Source organism: Opisthocomus hoazin, chromosome 5, assembly GCF_030867145.1.
Source record: "Opisthocomus hoazin isolate bOpiHoa1 chromosome 5, bOpiHoa1.hap1, whole genome shotgun sequence".
NCBI lineage: Eukaryota > Metazoa > Chordata > Aves > Opisthocomiformes > Opisthocomidae > Opisthocomus > Opisthocomus hoazin.
In genome coordinates this window covers 41,951,124-41,967,074 of record NC_134418.1, presented here as the reverse complement: position 1 = coordinate 41,967,074, position 15,951 = coordinate 41,951,124, and positions in this window count along the sequence as shown.

The window sequence follows — 15,951 nt, the reverse complement described above, 5'->3', positions numbered from 1 at the left end:
GGATTTGGGCAGAAGAGATTGTGACACGTGTGTGTATTTGGCTCCATGGGGAGACCTCCAAAGAAGCATTACTCATTTTGAGGATGTCCAGTGTCAGGACTGGATATGATTTTTGAGGTTGCTAGCACCTAACATGTATTTATGGTTCTGGCATTTAAAACCCCCCTGTATTAGTCAGTTATTTCTCCTGTTTTCCTGTATTTTGCGATTTGCTTATTGCTGGCCAGGCAAGCTCAGTAATTGCTTGCAGCATGCTTCCTTCCATAGTTAAAGATTTAGTTGTTTTAAACATGACTCTTTTTACAATGTTCTTTTTCTTCAGTAATGCATCCAGGTAATACAGATATAAATATTAATTGATTGATTGCACCTTAAGGCTGAGAGAACAAAATTATGCTGGATTAATTTGGTGCTCTAAATTATACTGTGGACCTCGTACAGTATCTCATCAACAGGCAAAGCCATTTCTTCTGTGTTTTCCAACTTCAGATAAGAGTCAGGCTTTCTACTGTTTATGCTCCTTCTGCTTATAGTCTGAGTGCAGAATTTACCACTGCCATAAACAGAGTTTATTCAATGTCCTCAGTGGAGTGGTGCCTACCAGAGGTTAATCCAGTGGCGAATGTCCTCTGTGCTGTGTTCTCAGCAGCACAGATCTTGTGGACCTTTGCTTTCTTCCTTGTCCCACATTTTAAATGAGAGAGGATTTTAAATCTGTGCAGAAAATTGGGTACTTTCTGTGGGCACAGGAGTGGATCCTGCAAATTGTAGGACAAATCTGTCCCAGGCTTGTACAGCTAGGGAGCTGCCTACTGGAAAGACAGCCCTTCCTTATGGGGTGTTGCAACAACTGTGTCAGCAGGGAGGGCTGAACCTGTAAGTCCCCAGGATTTATGAAAGCTTGTTTTTTCATAAATATTTAAACACCAATCTATTTGAATAGAAGTTGAATTTTGTATTAGATTAGGTTTTACAAACATCATTAGGTTTTACTGAGTGGTTTGTGGAAGCTCAGCAGAGGGAGGTATTGAGATATACGCGAGTAACGACTGATTGATAGGCTCAGCTTTCTGTGGGTTAGTTTTCTGTTTGTGAGCTGATTAGAGCCCAAGTGTATTGGTGTATTAAATAGGCAAAATAATTAAAAGAAATGAAATTAAAACCACAATTGTACAGGTTATTTTGCCACTGGGTCTTTTGCATTACAATCTCTTGTCAGCTGTACTTTCTGTATTGTATTTTTTCCACTGCGTTTGCCTGAAGGGCTCTCCTACAACAGGGGAAGCAGAGTGGCTGCTTTCTATGCAGAAATACTCTGTTTTTAAATGGAATTTTCAAGAACTGTAATATCTTTTGTAAATGAAGGAGCAGTTGCTTCCTGAAATAAAGCATTGCTTTTTTTTAGTCAGCTCTACATTTAGTACCTAGATGTGAGATGACAAAGGAAAGGTCTCTGCAGTATGTTACTCGTAGTAAGTGAGATATCACTTACTATTAACCAAACTTAGGTGTCTAGTTTACCATAGATATTGTCACTCCCTCGGTAGTAAATGACAGGAGAGCAGCACCTGAAGGGATCGGTCCATCTACAGACAGGTTTCTAAGATAAAACTGTTTCTAAGATGGAGTTTGCTTTTGGAGATGTTTCCTTCCAGTGACTATAGACAAAGCTCAGGTAGCTGGTAAAAAGTAAATGCCTACATTTAAATAGTTAGTATCAGTTGAATAAATGCAACATTATGAGAGTTCTCCCTTCTGGGAAAATAAAAATAAACAAAAACATTTCTTTTAAACTTCATATGAGAATTGTGAGCTCTGAGCGAAATCAAAGTGTAAGCATTTGTTTGAAATGATCTTTGTTCTGGAATTACTTTACACTGGAAAAGGAGGCATTGCAATATAAGCTTTCTGTGGTACAGTATGTAAGAGAGCTTGGGAAGTCTGAGTTGTAATGAGGACAGGAAAGAACCAGGTTGGTTTTTTTAAATAAAATTTTGAAGTGGCATATGGGGGAAACACACTTCCATGTTTTGGGTTTTATGTGTGTTAGTGTGGAAAATTAAAAGATGCCACTGAAAGACTTTTGGACACCTATTTTTCTTTCATAGTGGTTTAGACAGAAAAAGATGCCACTGAAAGACTTTTTGGACACCTATTTTTCTTTCATAGTGGTTTAGACAGAAATTTTTCAGGCTGCCTTATGAGTGGGACTCTTGTGTCTCTGGAATGTGTGTGCTGTGGTGTGCATTTTGTTTTAAGGTATAAATTCAGGCAAGCGTGACTGACTAAATTTGAGGAGTACGTAAGGAAAGAGGTGAGGCAGCATCCATCTGGGTGAAAGATGACAAACTCTATGTTGTAGGTCTGAATGTGTTGGGGTTTTTTTTGTGTGTGTGTGTTTGTGTCTCTTTCTTGGTCTGTAGCTTCAGAAGAGTGTGATGGCTCTAGAAGGTAATATAGATCGCCTTGCCAGCCTCCATTAATGACAAAACTTGTTTGTGAGCTCATATGGGTCAGTCCTGATGACACAAGCCAACAAGCAGGGCACTGAGTGGTTCAGACAACTTGCAGGAGGCAAAACAAGAGAGACTATCCAGAGGAGCAATTCACGTGCAGGAAACTTTGGTCCCGTGTTAGGACTGTGGAGAAAACAAGGCTGCTCTGTAATCTGCCATAATTGCAACAAACCACGGTAGCAGTTCTTCCCAGCTTTCATCCTTTTGTGAGATGCTTCTTTGGTTGGCAGAGGCACTGCGTCTGTGACACATGAAAATAGAAGTGTCACCAGGCTGCTCTGTGGCCATTGTGCATGTGGTAGACCTAGCAGAATGCATGTCTGCTATAAATGTGAACCACAGACAACTTAATTAAAGAAATAAAAGAAGAAGAAATGCCAGCATCTGGGCAGTTTGATGCTCAGCCTTAGTGGATGGAGCTGAGGGATGTGGGATCTCCTGTTCCACATAATTGTATAAACAGACTTCATCATCTCTTCCCCAGGCAGGTCCTCTGAAGGTAGTGTAGATGACTGAAGCACTGAAGGGTGGCAAACATACTTCTTTCCATCTATCTCTTTTTTTCTTTTTGTAATGAAGAGGGGTGTTGTCAGCTGCCTGCCTTGTGTTCATCACTGTCAGGGCTGGCAGTGTAACAGATAACTGGATGGATTCAAGGCCACCCAGGGAATGGAGTCTGACAGGACCTCATTCATCACTTCCATTTCAGAGGTCTCTATGGAAGAGCTGGCATCAAAGAAGTAATCAAGGCTCACAGGGCCATGTGGGAGTTTGGGAGGAGTGCTCTGCATTGCAAACAAACCGAGCTGTCAAATCTGTTTTGTAAATGAAGTGTTTTTCTGGAGACAGTGTGTTTATAACTGTCACCCTAAGCATACTCCCCATAATATACATCTACTATGACAGCCTAGGGCCACAACCTGGTCTTTTCCCAGCTTCCACATAAAAAAATTGCAATTGCAGGGAGAAGTTAAAAAGGTGCGTGTGTGTGGCATTTTAAAAAGTGGTTCATCCTTAACGGTTTGTTTAATCAGATAGCCTCTGTATCTTTGGTTCTGGTCTGGATATTCAAGCTCTATTCATCTCACGTAACTGGCCCAGCAAGTGTGATGCCTTGCCTTCTGAGGTCTAGATGCGTGGTGCAATTTGCCACTGACTGTGTGGACTTCATGACAGTCAATGAGTCTGCCCCCAAGATAAAAATATCCTGTTAATATAGGACCAAGGGGACAAAGGAGAAGGCATTCGTCAGCAGTGAAAGCCTAGTATTGATAGTGCTTGTATATGAGATCATGGCAAGAGCTTTAGGGTTTTAGAATAAGAATAGGTGAGCAGTCTGCTCAGATGGGCGCCTGCTTGCCTGTCAGTCTCTTGTAACAGGGAAGATATCTAGCTGTCTGTACATAAAGAATTTGAGAAAGGAGGAGTCTGTGAAAGGAAGTCAGTCTGTGCTAAACTTTAAAGGTAATATTTGCCATGGTAGTTCTTTCTTGATATTTCTTCTTCAGTTTTGTACTTAAAGCCTTGCATGCGGTGCCTGGCCAGGTATGCTCTGTCCTTTGGCAGCTGAAGCTGTGAAGGGGCACTGTCATTCTCTAACCTGTTTGTCCTACCACTTCACCTGTATGGGCTGTTTCCTGGAGATGAGCCTACCATGCTGCTGACCCAGTGACGATAATCACTTTGTTCAGGAGAACAAATGTACTTGGACACAATAATCTGAGCCTATCCCTGTTATACAATTTTTGCATATGAGATCTAGACTTGTCTTTCATCCTCCAGGACCTCAGATTCCTGTTGAGAATGTGCACAGTTTAACTTGAACTTACCTGTTTTAGACTGGCAGGGTAGAAGCTTCCTATCGGATTACCATTTTTCTTAAATACTTTAAAACACTTACTGTGATATACGCTTTGTAGAAATTATGTGTGTGTGCTAAGAATAGCTTTACGTCATATGCTGAATATTTTCTATCAAGTTGCTGAGTTTTCTTCTGAGTCCTAAGCTCTCTCGAGACAGGAAAAGCTTAGCGAATCCTGGAAATAGTACTGATTAAATGGAGCATAGGTGATAGAATAAAACAGCCAGAGATTGTGCAAGGCCTTTCCCTGCTTTAGTAGGCTGGATTACAAGCAGTGTTGGCTGCCCAAACAGATCTTAAAGGCTTATCCCATGGCAAAATGTTTGCCACAGCCTGAGAAGAGTTTCTTAAGATGACAGTGTACATATTGTCATGTATATATTTGTATAGCACCATGCCACAGAAACCACTATCGGCAAACAATCCCTTCCAGGGTGAACCACCAGCTGCTTAACAGCAGCACTGCTGCATGAATAAAATAAGAAAGCTATTTGGAGAGAAGTTAATGGCTGCTGTTGAGTGGGCCTCTGATCAACAGGCAGTCATAGATTTTCCTGAAGGTGATGGGAGTACTGAACCTCTTTGTTCCCAGGAGGGTGTAGGAAGCAATGAAACATCCCTTTGCACAGCAAGTACTGAAGGGAGCAGCCAGCTGTCCCTTGGCAATGGGCCTGGGAGCAAGGGGTGCCTCAGATGCTGAGGATGCAGGTCAATGGTCAAGTTAAAGGAAGGGGGGGAAAAGACATAGATGGAAAGGTCAGCTAATGCAGTTGTGTGTGGGTGGTCCTGTCCCCTGCTGGCTTCCACTTCTGTGTGCCTATGCAGCCTGAGGATGAGCTGACATGGCTGAGAAGAGCTGGTAGTCCAGGAAGGTTTCACTTTCAGATGGGATGCTGATTGGGCGAACTAAAAAACCAAAGGGGTAATGCTGCTTTCTAGCAGCAGGGAGGTTATAAAACATCACAATAAGATATGCTAGATGAGGGATTTCTCCAGGAGTTGTTGCAAACTCATAGCAGGGGTGGGGAGAAGGAATCGGTCCTCCTTAGCTGTGTTTACGCACTCCAGTCTCATCCATGTCAGAGCTTTGTTATTGACACCTACTGTGCAGGATTTTGTTCATGCTCTTTGTAGACAAACGAGGTAAGAATACTTAAATATCTACAGTTCCACCTTGCAGGCTAAGAAACAACCTGACAGGTCTTGAAATGTGAACGAGGCTCTCAGGCCAAAGGGTTAAGAATGATCTAGCCTAGTAAAGTGGCACAAAGACCATTGGAGCCATGGAGTCTAAGCAGGCTAAATTAATGTGAAAAGTGTTCTGAGGTTACATCTGTCACAACTAACTGCAACTTCTCCTTCATGTTTCTTTTAGGAGTTGGACGAGATGACCCACAGAGGTCCCTTTCATCCCCTACTATTTTGTGATTCTGAGTTGCACCTCTAGGGACAAGTAATCATCCATTCCTGAGTGGCGGAAGGATGTGTTGGTGCGGGGAAGGGTGCATTGCTGACCAGACTTCCTCCATAACTTGACCCATTTCCTAGAGGTAAAATCATTCACAATCATTTAACTTTACTAACTCTGATTGTACATGAACTTCAGTAGTCATCTGGTGAGAATGTAAGATTTAACAACAGATAGAATGCGGATTTTGATCAACTGAAGAACCACTTGTAAAGTTCAAGCACATTTGGCCTTGGCTTTAAAAGTAGCGAGTGTGCAGACCCAGTGTTATAATTTAGGATGGTCTTTTGTTTACAGATGTAATTATTACTTTCATGATAACTTTTTCAGGAATTTTCTGTGGCACAGTGGAAGTCTGTCAAAGAGAATCGCTGTGTAAAAGTCATGAGCTGAAGTGAGGAAAAGTGAATGTCAGAAACTGGGGTACAAATAAGGGTCTGAGAAGGGGGGGAATCATGAGTAAATTGAGAAAGAATGTTGGAAAGCAATATTGGGTCTCACAGTGAAGGACTCAGATTTCTAGTTAGTAGCTTCTGTGATGGCTTTGTTAAATGAACAGTTCTGTCTGGGCCAGCTGCTATACAGTGATGCAGCACTTTAGACAAGGACACTGAAGCCATTAAGACAAATGATACAGTCATAATAGAATGCTATAATAGATAGATATTCGATTCAATTAACTGATCAGAAGCAGAGGAAAAAAATACTAATTTGCAGTTATGATGCTATAATCTTGTAATCCATGGGTGCAACATGTAACTGCAATTTGTACCCTCAGTTCCATTTGCCACATGAACATGTCCTTTTAGTATGAATAGTTGGGTTCATTGCTATGGAACTATTAAGAAATACATATATTTCAAGTTATTCAACATGGTTGGCCCTGGAGATGTTCACAGAATGTGTTAAGCCATGCAAATCAAGTCAAAATGAATACAGTAGAATTATGTGTCAGAATTTGCTCTCGGTGAGAACTGTTTTTTAAACAACCAATCTGGATGTGTATGTGGGCCTTGTCTTGTGATTTGAAGATGGGTCTGTCTCTGGCTGTATGCCATTGCCTGGGAGCAAGGTCCGGAATTGAGGGTGCTTCATGGAAAACGGCTATCCCAACCATGCAGCTCCATGGAGAACATGGAATCAACATCTTCAGTATATAGCAAGAGGTAATCTTCGAAGAGTGTGGGAGCCCACAGGTGATAAGTGCCTCAGCCTTACAGAGTTCAAAACCAATATGATGTTATGGGTCAGCTAGTGTGCTTGTCCCTCAAGTTACGTACATGAGAAAATAAAGATTTGCTTCTTCCCCAGAATCGGAAATTTTACTCTATAAAGATCCTGTACTCCATTTTAGAATCCTTATTTCCTCAAATGTTCTCTCTAAAGCTGAAGTCAGCTATGCTTAGGTAGAACTTCAACCAAGAGAAAGGTGAGGACAAGGAATCGTGGATCAGGCGTGACCTGCTCTGAGTTTACAGAGGAGAGGGAGGAAACCAGAATCTTTGCCCCTCTGTATTGCAGTAGAGCCTAGAGCTAGAAACGGAGACACAAAACAGAAGCAGCAAGATGTCAGTTGGCAGCAATTTGTTACTGATCTGTATTTGATGTTTATAGTATGTGGACTGGAAGGAGCAAAAGGGCCTCCTGTTCCGTGATTGGCTCTGTGTTGGTTCCATAGCCCGCATGCTGGGGTGGTGATAAGCTGCTTGTCTTGGGAGCACTCGCTGAGGAGTCTTCTGATTGTAATGTAACTTCAAATAATTACAATGCCCATTTTCCCATGCAGCCATTTAGAGCTGGAGCCCAGGGCCAAAAGAGGTCTGTGGGACACTCTCCAATTTCAGTGGGTCCATTCTTCTCTACTTGAATTATTAATTCAGAGTATATTCAACTAATTTACCCTTTGTCTTTGTTTGGAATCACTGTCAAGGTTGGCCAATACTGAGCTGAATATGATAATTTGTTACTGTAGTACATGATATAGGAGAAAGAGTAGCAGATGAGGGGAAACTTGTTCCTGGAGAGGAGTCTTCTCGCTTGATGCTAGAATAGCAATTGCTTTACTTACATTCAGTTTGACTTCTGGGAAAGAAACGAAGCCCTTCATGGAGGCTTTCCCCATGAAGTTAGTGATTAGGAGTTTCCTACGTCTGAAAAACAGGCTACAGAAAAGGGGCATGAATCAAGCATAAATGGGATGTGGGCTCAACCTCTTATTTTGAAACCCAGGTTCGCAACTGGCTTTTCGCCAGAGAGGAGATTCCTGGTGATATATGGGTGGAATCTCTATTAAAAAAAAAACCAACAACTAGGAAGAGAAAATTTTTCTTTTTTTCATATCTATAACTTCTCCATGTCCGGCTTTCCAGCTGCCCTAGTGCCCACTGTCTCTGAAAGGACAGGTTTTTCGGTTCAGTGGGTGTCCAGGGAGAGGGGTCATACTTTGTTCTTTCTTTCTTATCCTTTGTGCTTCACGACTGAGTTAGTGGCACTTTTGATAAAAATATATATATATATATTTGTGTAGGTACAAAAGGTCTTGGCATTGATGAGGTATGTGAGAAGAAAACTGTCAGATGTTTTTTCCTGCTTTTTCAAACCGATCTGTTCCGTTGAGCTGGCAGGCAAGAAGGAAGGCTGCTCGTCAGAAGCCTGCTCTTTCTAAGTAGTAATTAAAAATGATTTTGCTGCTCTATATTTGACTAGTAATTTTGCTTTTCTTAATTCTAAGAGCAAACCCTCTGCTGGCATTAGTGATCCTGAATATAAGAAGGATTTATACCAAAATCCCACTTCCTAATCTTGTGCAGTCTGAAGTGTTTAACATTTGATAAGGTTTGTTTTCTGAAGTTTCATATTTGTGCCTCTGGGAGTTGAAACAGTGGTGTAGTCCCTTCAAAATCAGGAATTCAGAGAATTAGGTCAAAATGCAGTCAGCAAGTTTTGCACAAGTCTTTTCTTCACCTTGTGCTGTCCTATTTAAATCCCTGTAAAGTAACTATGAAGAGCCTTGTCTTCACTGCTAAAGAAAGGATTGGGGTTTTTGATGTGTAATATTTAATGTGTGTGAAGAATCCCAAAGTGAAAACACAAGGAATATGAGGCTTGTTTTATCACAAACTAAGCAAAGAAAATTGACCTGTGGCTGGATGAATGGTGATGATCTCCTCTTTTTTTAATGCTTTCAACTTCCTTCTGAGGCAAAACCAATTTATTCTACATTTGTTCTGTTTTTCTACAGGTCTGGTTATCCAGAAATATTACTGTTATAATAGTGAAGAGAAAGCCTTGCGTATGTATGTGACCTCAATTCCCAAAAGACAAAGTTTTCAACCAAAGTTTTCATAATGAAGATGACTAATGAATTAAAAACCTCTCTGGCACGGGGAACCTGAACTGTTGCTGGCAAAAGGTGCTGGGAAGGGGTCTCCAGGAGATAGTGTAGCAGGTGGATTAATACTCCATTGAAGAGATTCAACTTTTTTTTCAGTCCTCTATGGAAAGTGTGACTAGTGAAGTCTAAGCCAGCAAATTGACCTGTAGTGAGGCCATAGTCCTGGTTAACCACTGTAAAAAGGAATTACAGATGCAATCTTTGCAGAAAACTTTTTTTGAAACTTGGATCTGAATCTCCTTTGGCCCCTTCATTCTGTGTAATAATCTAAAGAAACCTGGTACCAAGATTGCTGGGGTCATGCTGATCGTTGGTCTGCATGTGTCCCAGGAGAGCAGAGAATGGGCTCCTTTATTTCTTTTTGCCTATTCAGGTCTCTCAGTCACTAATTGGCTCAAACATTCCTCTCACCTTTTTGCACTTACACTCTTGATGACTCTTCTGCAGCCCTCCAACCTGAGCCTAGATGATTCTGCACAATGTTTTTCCTTGTAGCTTAGGCTGACTGCTGTTCCTGGCTGACAGGGCTATTTAGTCTGTGCGTGACTGGGGCTGTCTAGAAGGCATTGCATTTTGGATCAGAAAGAGCCCCAGGGGGTGCGTAATTAAACTTTAAGCTGGCTGAAACAAACTATTTCCCTTCAGATAGAGAAGAAGGTTTTTGTCAGGAAGAGATTTTTGGCTGCAACAAACAGATTGCTATAAGCCATCATTAGAAACGAGACAAAAAGACCTGAGATGTTACTTCAATGGTATGTGACTACACAGCTGACGATCTGAGAGGAGGCATCTCTTTTTCTACTTACGTTAATTTTTTTCAGAGTTTACCACAACTTCAACGTATCTAGATAGCTGCTATCATGGTTCTGACTGAGGCTTTAGTTTAGCAAACAGTGCCAAGTAGGCGCCTGATAGCCGTTTTCTTCTGTGCAAGTCTATCTTCTTTGAAGGCTGCAGGCCTGTGGCTGCTCTGCTCTGAGCCGTGATACCAACTCTTGTTAGTGTGTCTGTACGCTGTACACAGTGGTGTTTGTGACTGCTCCTTAAGCTTGACTCTCCTGGTCTTTAGGTGATGTAATTACTGCAAGAATGTTTGTGTCGTGAGGTATGGAGATTGCAAAGAGGTATTTAAAATTTATTGAATACTATGTTTTCATAAAAGTGGTAAAAATTATATTGTCTGTAGAAACACAAGAAAGTACCAGTTTCTGTGATGTCTGAGAGACAAGATACCAGTTGCCTGGGCATCTTGCTGTGCTTTGCAGAAGGAAAAAAGAAAGCATTACAATTTCAGTGCAAATGATAAACCCAAACCCAGTAATGGTTAGTGTGTGGACTTCAAAGGTGGCAGTTTTGAGTATGACTTCAATCAAAGGGGACAAAATATTCCTGCAGCTGATTGTGATTGTTTTTTCTCTTACCCTGCTTAACTAAACTGTTTCTAAACAGACAAAATAATTTTGAGACTAAAGGCGTTCTGTCACATATATTGTGCTAGCTCTAGTGGATAAAAGGGACTGATCTCACCCAAGCTGTATGAAATCAAAGAGAGCTGGTTACTCCACAGAAGGTATTCCATTCTAAGACCAGGTTTAAGGCTAGTAAGTAAACTAATACTAAGCATCTTAAATTTTCTTTAAATTTGTCTGTTTATCATGTGAGTTTCTTCTCATTTCCAGGAATAAGTAGTGTAAGCTTTATGGTGTTTAACAGGAGAAGCTGTTGTTACCTTAAACTGCAAAGGTAATGTTTTAATATCTGACTAAATTTAATTTTTCTCATAATGAGTATAATTACTTCCTCTGCTCAAGCTAATTTCATTTTGCTGTTGGTGATGAAAGAACAGTGCTGAATTCAAAAGCATCTTCTTCTGAGCTTGGGTTTGTGCTGCTTTGTTCTCTCTCTGAGTGTGATAATTAGTGGTTTGCTTGCAGAAAGACCAGAAAAAGCAGTGATAAGGTGAGGGATGTACAAAAAGTCCACTTGCTTACTCGGTCTAGAAAATTTTTGTTTTTTTTTTCCTTTTGGATATTTAACTAAGAAGGAAGCCATGCCTTTCTGAAGGCTTAATGGATATTCAAAAGGTGCTCCTTTGATCTTTCCTTCCTTGAGTGTCTTTGTGCATTTGCCTTGTTATCTGTCTCTTCTCATGCATAGTTGATCTATGAGTAGGTGTGCAACAAAATTCACCTTAATTATAGTGACTTTATCTTATGACAGAATGCTATCAGAACATTTCTAAAGCAAGAATTTAACTTATTTGTATTCTCTGTGTTATCATGTGAAGTTTCACCAGGATTTAAGAGAAGATCATGTATTTCAAATTTTCCATACTCTTACAGAAAAGGTTTTAAGTATAAATTAGTCAAAATATAAGTTTTGCAAATTTTAGTGGTAACTAAATTATGTCAGATTTTTCCAGAATAATTTGAAAATGTAGCTCATGCTTTTCATGATTAGTGAAGTGGCTGGTTAAGTATTCTCAGGTGACTAGTTTCATAGTTTTAACCTTAAATGGCCTCTTGTATTATACATAAGATGATTTTGTTTTTCCTTTGTGTTTTGTCCAAAATGGAGTTCTTAGATGATTTGTTTGTCTCTTACAGTAAGAGAGACTTATGTGAAATAGACTTTATGAAGTAAATGTTAATGTCATCTTTCAGAATACAATAGAACAATAGATAATATAAATTTCTAACACAAAATGGAAGTTATCATCTGTGTTAAGAGTTTGTCTCTACACTGTGATGGCTTCTAAGTCTCACCCTCTGATGCCTGAAGTGATCTTTAAGAGATAAAGGAAAAATCTACAGGAGTGACCTTAATTTTCCTGAGCATTTTGTTAAAACAAACAAACAAACAAAAAAACCAACCAAACAACAAAAAACAAACGTAACCACACACATCAGCAGAAGATTGCACCATCTCTCACCATCTGTGTATAATTGTAGATAACCTATTAAGAGTGCAGTGGTGGATGATTGCAGGTGGGACTGGAAGCTTCACTTTTTACTAGGGTTGCCTGACATTTTCCATTATTAGACTATTTTCTGTTCCATTTGATAACTTTCCAGGATTTGAGCTTATTTTCCATGCTGGGTGACTGCCTCCAGCTCTTCTGTTTTTCATTTGTTTAGAGGAACTTCCAGTGTTGTGGGGTGTGTGTTTGTTTTTTGAGGAGAAAAAGCAGATAAAATTTATTTTCTCAAGGAAATAATCCTAGTGACCTTTCTCTTTAGAGGCCTGGCCTCTCCTCTTTCCCCCAGCCCTTCAGGGCAGATCTACTAATAGCTTTTTGCAGGGATGTGCCCTTGTATATGTGAGTGGGCAATTTTATTTAAATTTTTTTTACACCAATGAAAATCCTGCTTGTTTGGGCCATGTTCCAAGTCTTAAAAAACTCACCATGGCTTTACAGCCCAAACCTCAGGAGATTTGGGTGCCTGTGGGTTGGCAACAGCTGGCAGACCCTGAGCGAGTGTGTCTTGGTCCTGCGTAGGAGTGATGGAGCTGCAGAGGCAAATTCCTCATGTGGAGGCTTGGGGATGCTCCCTGGGTCCCTGGCTGCAGGAATGGGGTCCCACAGCTGCTGGCTGCATGTCCAGGCTGTGTGCTACAGCTGCCCACAGGATTCTACTTTCACAGATATTTGGCACAGGCTCCGGGAGGCAAGCGGAGGAAAGGGTTATCAAGGAGGTCGCGTCTCCCTTGGCTACCAGAGTGTGTGGCATCCCCATCCCTGTTGTGAGATGTCTGCCCTGCAGGTACTGGGAAAGGGGCACAAGCCATTGGGTCGGAAGCAAAGGGCACAAGTGTCAGGTTGGCAGTGGTAGAGAAGTAGCTATGAAATGCCAGGATGAAGGCTCCCCTTCTCCTTTCTCATTACAAGGCAATTATATTTTCCTCCTGAAATTCTCAGTTATTTGTGACATTCTTGCCACCTCCTCATGCAGCAGGTATTTGACAGATGATAATCTCTTTGACTGTCCTGCCTGGCTCTCATGAAGTTACCATCTACCCTATGCAAGGGATGCACAGTGCACTTGGTGGCTGAACTAGTTTTGCCAGCAATATTCCTTTTGTGTTTCTAAATTTGACACTGACTTTTTTTTTTATTTCCCAGCCCATTACAGTGGAATGTTTGGTTTACATCAGTTGCTAGCCTTGCCCCTTGTGGACAAAGAAGGGACCCTCAGCTGCAAGGATGAGAAAGGAGGGAATGAGGAGTGCCATAAGGCTACTTACTGTCCCACTACAATTGTCTTCCAAAGAAGCAAGGGGTGTACTTAACTTCTGTTTTCTTTGCTCTTTGTGCATATCGACTGCCCGCAATGTAGCGAAATGTCTGGCTAGTTGTGAGCTATTCACCTACCAGTGTAATTCAGTAGCGTTAACCTTTTATGCCTGAAGTTACAGTGCCTAGAAAATGGAAGCCTATTTAATACTCTTACTGTACCCATGGCTTCGTATTTCTCCATGTGAAACAAAATATGCACTTACTAAACACTACAGTTTTATGTTGCTTATTTCCATTGGTAATAGGGAAAACAAATAGTTCAAGTGCGATTACAGAATTGAGTATGCAGCATATATTATTCATACCTCGCCAGCACCCTTCTCTCCTTCCTTGCTGTGCTAATGCGGCCAGTCCATAAGGTGCAATATTTGGGAAACAATCTGTGTGTAGTCTGCTTGGAGCTTTATCATCTGTATTATACACAGTTTAGCACTTGCAACACAGCCAGAAGAAACCCCAAACACAATAGCTGATCTGTATGTAAAGGAGAATTGCAGAAACAACTTGTTTCTTGTGGTGTTGGCTGTACCCCAGAAGCATGTAGAGCTCCATTTCTGAGCAGGAAGCCGGGGTCTGGTGCTGTATCCAGCCCAAGACCCTGCTTTGCCCGCTGCTCTGCCTCTTGCCAGCATGTAACTGCAGAGACCTCTGATGGGTTTCTCTTCCTTGAGAGGCTTCATTGAGAGATACAGCAGCTCATCACCCTGCAGGATCAGTCCCAGCAAGAGTGATTCTGCCCTGAGTTACGTTTACTTCTTGCAGTTGGTGGTTTTCTAGGAGTGAGAAAGGATTATCAAGGAAAGGATTCAACAGGGGAATAAATAATAAAGGCAATGACTTGCAGGCCTTGTGTACTGACGTGTACAGTTTACCTTACATGCTGTGCCAGTTTAACTAGGTTCTTGTTGAAAGTGATTTAGTTAGTGTGGATGCTCTCTGAGAGATTAAAGCGCAGTTAACACCTTAAATGAATTAAATTTGCCAAGAGTCAGGGTGATAAGACGCAAATAGGGAGCTCTTCTAGGATGCCAATCTAAAGAAAATACAGGAAGCTTATTCCTTATTAGAACACCTTAATTTAAGGCTTTCACATTGCTGGAGCAAATAGTACACAAGGTTTTGAAGTAAAGAAAGCAAGTAACAACTGGAGGAGGTGATTACTAGCTTTTCATTATCTGTTGATGGTTATAGTATCTAAGGCTAGTCCCTGATGGTTTGGTAAAGGACTGAGAGCTTTGTAAATATTTATTCATAATATCTGCCTGATATCTAGATATAGCTGAATTCAGTGAGAGCAGAGAATTTCTTCATCTGTTTCAGGCTGTGCTATAAGTGTGTTGTGTGGGTGTGCTGGACTGTGGGGAAAATAGCTTTTTTTGATTTCTTCTTGGTGCACTGGACTATGGGGAAAACACTCCCCCTCCCCCTAATTTCTTGTACCGTTCAGAGCCAGTGAGTCTGCATAAGCAATATGTCTGAGGATTGTTCTGAATAAGAATAGACTGGACATTAGCTCTGAGATGTAGTAATTTAGCTATCTGAATAGACATGTATTTAAACAGTCAGGAGTGTTGCTGTTCAGCAGTTATTTCTGTACCTACAAAAGGCAGGAACCGAAAAGCTGGCGCACTGTGGGCAGATGGTACGGCACCTTTCCCACCTAGCACTGGGTTTCGTTAAGTGGGCAGAAGAGACAACCAGGGATGACACCTTCTGTGGCGCAGCAGCGTGGGGTGGCCCTGCCTTCCTGCCTCGCAGGCCCCTTGGCCCAGTGCCGGCTCTCTGCAAGAGCTCACCCTACCGCTCGGTGCTCTGGGGAGAGCTGCCTCTGCCTGCGCTAGAAGCTTCGTTTCCAGCTGTGTTTTTTCACACTGCAACCTCCACGGACCAGGTTTCAACCCTTAGCTTCTTGCCTTCCATTTGCATGAAAATGCCATGATTTCTACTTTACCACTTGATTTACTTATAAGTGAAATAAACTGTGCTTTGTTGGCAGGCAGTAGTCTGTGTATGCTGTGTTTAATTCTTTCATGGACCTTTTACACTGGTGAACTTGCTTGATGATTATTTTCTTAGTGTGTTGAATCACAGCTGCTTATTTCTAGCCTGTATAGCAATTGGATGTGGCAGTTTTAGAGAAAGTCACGGAAGTGTTATTGCAAGTAATGGGAGGCAGGGGCAATGGTGGCCCCGCCTGCCCTTTTGGTTACTTCGAGCACTACATTTCTTCCTCTCTCTGTGGCTTTCTTCACTAACAGTAGCAAAGAGTAATCACTATCTCTGTTAACTGTGCTAACAGCAATCCTTGCTACATATTACATTTGGATTGCCCAATTCCTTTAAAGTTCTATTAAGGTAATAACAATGAATAAGTAAATAGACTCCTTGCTCAGTACAGGTTCTTCCTCACCAAAT